Genomic DNA, 6,397 nt, shown 5'->3' on the forward strand with positions numbered 1-6,397 from the left:
GCCGTTATCGGGCATTTGGCATGACTGTCACTAAGTTGTAAATTACCCCATAGGGTATTCTCGTGATTCAAGTCTGTGGCCAAATGAGTTGGTATTAACATATCAGTCAGTCAGGAACTTCATCATATGGCATTCCCGTGGTTCAAGTCTTTGTTGAAGCGAGTTCCAAGGTGTCGGCCCTGCAGGGGGTAGGAAGCTGGAGTTTCACGTCAGTCACGGTGTCACAATGCCTCATCAAATAGCTGCTGCTTCAGCCTCTGTCAAGGACACTATTGTTCTTCGGTTGGAACTTGCCAGGTTTGTCAGCTCCTTAATTGTAGCTGACACCTCCTGAAGACCCTGTGCTGCCTGGACCACCTCTTCAATTGTATCGAACACTGCATCTACACCATTATCATCTCACCGACTGAAAAACAAGAAAAATATACATGTTATAACCTACTTGGTCTCAGCAAAATTCTAACCAGTAAAAATGCAATCATTGTAACCAGTTGTTTAGTACTGGTGCGTGTGTCATATTTCAAATCCAGCATTCTAAATGCAATAACTCCACCATTGAAACTTCCAATGATGTGTCAAACTAATTCACATAATTCACATTCCTACATAATAATTAATCGAAGTCTATAAGTTAATGTATTCATAGTGATCCTAACTCTCATGCAATGGAAATTACAGAGACTTGAATGGCCTATATTGGCAAAAATTCTCACAAAGAAGGTCCTCTTCACTTGTTGATTGAGGAGAATATATCCATACAAATATGCCATCATAATGATTGACAAAACAATGCTTATCAAGTTTACATACCTGAGTCTCCTCTTTTTGCTTCCTTGTAACTGCTGCAAATCTCCTTCCTTCACAGCACAAACTTTCATTGCATTTTGCTTCCAAAATGCGGATCCTGAAAAGAAAATAGTTGATTTAGTGGAACATAAAGTATACAATTTTTCAGAAAGAAAGTGGGTAGTTTTCTTAAAACCAGAGGGTTATAAATGTTTGTTTTTATTTATTAATTTACCTCTGGTTCCCTCTGTGTCCTAGATCTGGTTTCCCTGACCATCGGTAAGGATGACCGATTCCTCTTGTTCAAGGGCATCATTTACTTTACTTGTGATGCCCATGACAGAATCCTCATACTCCGATAATCGAACTGTCAGTGTTTTGCTGGTTTCCAATCTGCCCTCCACAAGATCAGCAGTGAAGACGTTCCTGAAGATGAAAGTGTTTTTTAAAACAGACAGACAGACAGACAGGGAGACAGACAGACATACTCTCATATTGGCCTGTAGCGTTTATCTGATGTGTTAAAGTATTTGGTCACCTTTGGAATGCCTTTGCCATGGGTGCTCTTGCAGGAGGCCTTGCAGTTAAAGCAGAACCCGCAGCAGCACTGGATGGCCGGCGGAAGGAGAAGCAAGTAGGGTTCAATGTTCCAGAAACACTGGATGGCTCCCCCACATCGTTGCTCTCTCCATGCACTTCATAATGTCCCCTTACTCTGAGCTCAATAGTGCTGAAGTGACCATCATTCCCAGGAAATACGGCAACATTGGTATCATCAGTGATGTAGAGACTGGAGCCATGAACCTTTGAAAAAGTAAAGTGAGAGGTTTATGCAACATGTAGGCTAGGCCAGTGGTTTTCAAACTTTTTCTATGCCTAAGGCACCAAAGGCCAAGCCAATATCTCAAGGCACACCTGTATACATACAGTATTCATCCAAAATAGCTTCGATAACACGCGTTATCACTGTCACCACTCCATAAATGTTTACAGTATCTTAATTTACTTAAACTAAATAAAACTTGATAACTATGATGATTGGACTCTACAGTGACGGAGCCTTGTCACTGCCCATCTCCAGTGTGGTGGAAGAGTTCAAGTGTGCGAAGGTGAGGCTGGAGATGTCCCTCACTGATTCCCGGGACCCTGTAGTGAGAGGTGCCCCTCCCACCTTGGCAACAGGGAGGAAGTGGACCCCAGCCACAGCTGTCCTACAGGCCAAGTCTGCTCTCCTTCACCGTGATGTAGTGGGCCATGTCCAGCAAGGCAGAGCAGGTTTTGGCCTTGGAACTGTAAATCCTCTCTGGCGAAAGGCATCTACCGCCGAGCAACGAACGATGGTCGTAGAGGAGGTGCGCCGACAGGGGGAAGCAACCAGCCGATCCAAAGCCGTAGCACAAGCCAAGCAGGGCCGCTGGATAAGGTGGGAGGGTGTTGAGAAGAAGAAGCTTACATGGAGCAAACTCTGGGGCATGGAATCCAACCGGTTGAGCTTCATCGTTCAACATACGATGTGTTACCATCTCCCATAAACCTTCAACAATGGTTTAGAAAGGACCCAGCGTTCCCCCTGTGTACGACCCCAGCAAAACTTAAGCACATTATGGTGGGCTGTAAAACCAGCCTCACTCAAGGCAGATATACATGGAGACACAACCAGGTTCTCAGATGTCTGTTTTCAATTCAATTCAATTTTATTTATATAGCGTCTAATACAACAAAAGTTGTCTCTAGACGCTTTCCAGAGACCCAGAGCATGAACCCCGAGCAATTATTACATAAACAATGGCAGGTAAAAACTCCCATAGTGGGAGAAAAAACCTTAAGCCAAACAGTGGCAAGGAAAAACTCCCCTTTAGGAGGAGTTTGTCCTTGAGCAGGACCAGGCTCATAAGGGGGGACACTCCTGCCGAGGGCCAGACTGGGGATCGGGGACATAAACAGCACAGCAGGCAGGTGGAAGCAGCACTGGGATGACCGGAGGTGGGGACCGCAGGCCAGCACGCAGCTCCTGAAGCTCCGGCCCAATCAGCAAGCCCCAGGTTAGGTGCAGGGTCGGGGAAAGGTTGAGAAGGGGCAGGGCCAGGGAGGGGAGTCTTGAAGGACAAACCTCTCCCCTGCCTGAAAGGGGCCGTTACCCTGCCCCTCTCACTCCCACGCTGCAGGTTCCGGTGTTGTGCATTCAGAGATGCTCTTCGCCACTGGCAGAGGATGCTGCACCATGTACAAAAGAGAAAAAAGAGAAGAAAAGAGGGGGCCAGCACAAGAAACTACAGGAGCAACTCTAACACTACCTAGAGTTTACACTACCTAGAGATTTATCAACACCAGCTAGAAGTTTACTAAACACTAACTATAGGCTTTACTAAACAGAAAGGTTTTAAGTTTAGTTTTAAAGGTGGAGGTGGTGTCAGCCTCCTTAACCCAGATTGGAAGTTGGTTCCATAGTAATTGTGCCTGATAGCAGAACGCCCGCCCTCCAAATCTACATTTGGATACTCTAGGAACTACGAGTAAACCTGCACTCCGAGAACGGAGAGCTCTGCCAGGAACATAAGGCACTATCAGGTCTTGCAAATAATGCAGAGCTAAGCTGTTTTGGGTTTTATACGCAAGTAATAAAATTTTAAATTGGATTCTGAATTTTACGGGTAACCAATGGAGCGACGCTAACACTGGAGAGACGTGGTCTCTCCTGCTGATTCCTGTCAGCACTCGGGGTGCTGCATTTTGGATTAGCTGGAGCCTATTCAGCAAATTACTTGGACATCCTGCTAATAACACATTACAGTAATCTAGTCTAGAAGATACAAACGCATGAACTAGTTTTTCTGCATCACTCTGCGAGAGCATTTTCCTAATCTTTGCAATATTACGGATATGGAAAAATGCTATTTTACAAACCTGATTAACATATGGTTTGAACGACAAATCCTGATTGAAAACAACACCAAGGTTTTGTCACAGTTGTACTGGAAGCCATCGCAACACCATCTAATCCCTTCCTAAGATGCTCTGGATCAAGAATGATAACCTCTGTTTTATCTGAATTCAGAAGCAAGAAATTTCTGGACATCCAGTCCTTGATGTCCCTAAGACATGCCTGAAGTTTAACTAACGGTTCTGTTTCATCCGGCTTCATAGACAAATAGAGCTGCGTATCATCAGCATAACAATGAAAGTGTATGCCGTGATTCTGGATTATACTTCCCAATGGCTGCATGTATAAACTGAACAAGATTGGCCCGAGCACTGAACCCTGCGGAACACCATAACAGACCCTTGACTGTTCTGAAGAAACTTCATGTACATGAACAAACTGGAACCTGTCAGATAGATATGATTTAAACCAACGTAGAGCTGTCCCTTTAATCCCAACAACATGCTCTAACCCAGGGGTCCTTAACCTTTCTGACCTTGGGGCCCAATTCTTTCAGTACAGAGTGGCCAGGGGCCCATTAAATATTAACACTGTATAGCAGGGGTATTCAACTAAAACTTTAAGAGGTCCATTTAGAGAAAATTTACTCAAGCGAAGGTCCAGAACATCATAATATATATATATATATATACATATATATATATATATATATATATATATATATATATATATATATATATATATATATATATATATATATCTGCATCTGACTGTTATATTAAAAAAGTACATATTTGCCACTTAACATGTGTAACTTGAATTAAACATATTTTTTTCTCTTAAAAATAAAATAGATTTTATTTTATTTTTCAAATGCTACATTATTTTATTTCTCTACCAGCAGTTTGAATTTCCCTTTTCTTTGTTAATTGTCTCAACACATTTTTATAATAAATGAATATAAACACATCTTAACAATTGAACAGTTTTGCAGTTTCTCTTTCTTCCCCTCTTTTAATCTTATGCCCCCACTTTCTGTCGTTCAGTGAGAGAACAGAGCTCTAATTTCTCCTGTCAGGACTTTAAATCTGGACTGGATGGTGTCAGGTTCTCATACACATGTGGAGGTGCTCATTGGTGAGCCTGGAACGATATTTAGTTTTAATTATGTTCATTGTTGAGCCTGGAACGATATTTAGTTGTAATTATGTTCATTGTGGAGAAAGCTGCCTCACAGCTGTATCTGGACCCAAACATGGGCGGGGTGTTTTAAGATGGTCAGCTTATTTTCTGTGACTTCAGTTCAGACTTGAGTGGATATGTTTAATGAAAAACTTTGTGTTTTGTTTCAGTGGCGTTTCACTTTTGCACTTTGAACACCACAGTCTCTGAACGTATGAGACACTGGTTTTGTCCCAGTGGGAAGACTGAACCAGGATGAATCTGTCCATTCTGGGTTGAACTTCCCTTTCCACCTGTTACGCTTCTCATCTCTGTATATAGAGCCAAGCTAATTACCATATTTTGACGACCATATGGGCGCCGTGAGGAAAGGCGCACCCTCAGTTTTGTGTCATTTCTGGATTTAAAACACACACACGGCGCACCGTGTGGAAAAGCGCCGTCTAAATACACGGAGCGCCACCTTACAACAACACACACACAAGCATACAAGTGTGCATATTTAAAAATAGAGCGAGGACAAAACTTAGTTTGATTTTACATTAAGTTATTTACATTAATAAGTTGTCAGGACTCAGTGTGTCGGGTTTCATCCGAGCCTGATCAGCTGCGACGGGCAGAGCCAGCACCGCAGCTCTCTGGTCGCGCTGCAGCAGAGTCACTTTCCGATGCTTTTTTTTAAAGCCCGAACAGTCCAGTCCAGCAGACACGAAAGCCCACGCATCTACCATCTTTCACCAGTAATGACGGAGCCGCCGCCCGAGCGGCAGCCTCAGCCGACCTCCCGGGCCGCGGGTCAGGATAAATGATCACGCCGCGCTCGCTCGCTCTGGGCGCAGACCCAAGTAATCGATCCCTGATCCTGGTGGATCTAAACGTACTCTGTGCAAAATGAAGGATTTACTCTGTAAATACACACCATTTCTCTTACTATTACACGTACAGCTAGCTGAGTGTCTTCTTCTCCTCATTTGGTCGGGAGTTGCTATGCAGTCCTGCGGCCCCAACGGCCCACACGTACAAAACTGATTTTTTTTTGCGGCCCAATAGGTGGCGCTCGCTGCCCAAGTATGGGCCCTATGGTTAAGAATCACTGCTCTAACCCATGTTACAGCTATACAGCATAGGAAACTCAGGGCTAATTGGATTTCACAGGTTTATCAATCACCATTCACATCTAAAGCCCGTGGTGTAGCTATTCTCTTCCAGAAGACTGTGCCTTTTCGATTTCAGTCATCTACAACTGATCCAAACGGCAGGTTCATTATTGTAAATGGGCATATCAATTCATTCCCTGTTACTTTGGTAAACATATATCTGGGCCGAACAAAGATGATCCTGCTTTTTTTCGGAAGGTGTTTGATCTTATTCCCGACGATGATTCAAGTCACATAGTGATAGGGGGCGATTTTAACCGCTACCTGGATCCATATTTGGACAGGCTGTCTTCCGCCCCCCCACCTAACATTCTTGCTGTCCGAACCATTAATAATTTGATGAAAACAAAGAAGGTGGTGGATATTTGGAGACTGCAGCACCCATCTGACC

At 43.7% G+C, this 6,397-nt stretch overlaps 1 long non-coding RNA gene across 1 annotated transcript; it reads right to left on the minus strand.

Moving 5' to 3' along the window:
• Positions 1-315: 315 nt before the first annotated feature.
• LOC133456618 (uncharacterized) lies at positions 316-1,083 on the minus strand. Its single transcript, XR_009783809.1, has 3 exons — positions 1,022-1,083; positions 811-904; positions 316-406 (listed from the first exon to the last, which is right to left on the minus strand). It is a non-coding gene; the product is annotated as an uncharacterized LOC133456618 (long non-coding RNA).
• Between the last annotated feature and the right edge of the window lie 5,314 nt (positions 1,084-6,397).

Source organism: Cololabis saira, chromosome 12 (genome assembly GCF_033807715.1).
Source record: "Cololabis saira isolate AMF1-May2022 chromosome 12, fColSai1.1, whole genome shotgun sequence".
NCBI lineage: Eukaryota > Metazoa > Chordata > Actinopteri > Beloniformes > Belonidae > Cololabis > Cololabis saira.